Genomic DNA, 420 nt, shown 5'->3' with positions numbered 1-420 from the left:
AGTACATGCAGTTCAACATAATAATTGTTTTAGAGAGAAACCATGACTATTCCAAGTTTGACAATAATTGTTTTAGAGAGAAACCATGACTTCCAAGTTTGACAACCTCTCTTTTCCTTTTTAAACAGTGATACGCTTGCTTTACTTGATTCATTCAGATACATGGAATACTTGATTACTGGTTTATGAATGTAAATGAGTTTCATAAATTGTGCAGCCCTGACTTTACCTTTTTGCAGGGAGTTACTCTTCATTGGCTTCCTATAACAACCAGAATTAAAGTAAAATCCCTCACTCCAGCCTACAGGACACTCACTGGATCGGGCCCTTCTTATCTGGATCATCTCGACAACTGTGGTCCTCTGATGAGCCTCTGCTGAGTCGGCCTTCCATCAACACTAAGAGGTCACAGTGAAGACT

This window comes from Alosa alosa, chromosome 10, assembly GCF_017589495.1.
Source record: "Alosa alosa isolate M-15738 ecotype Scorff River chromosome 10, AALO_Geno_1.1, whole genome shotgun sequence".
Taxonomy (NCBI): domain Eukaryota; kingdom Metazoa; phylum Chordata; class Actinopteri; order Clupeiformes; family Clupeidae; genus Alosa; species Alosa alosa.
Note: the sequence above shows the minus strand (reverse complement) of the source record.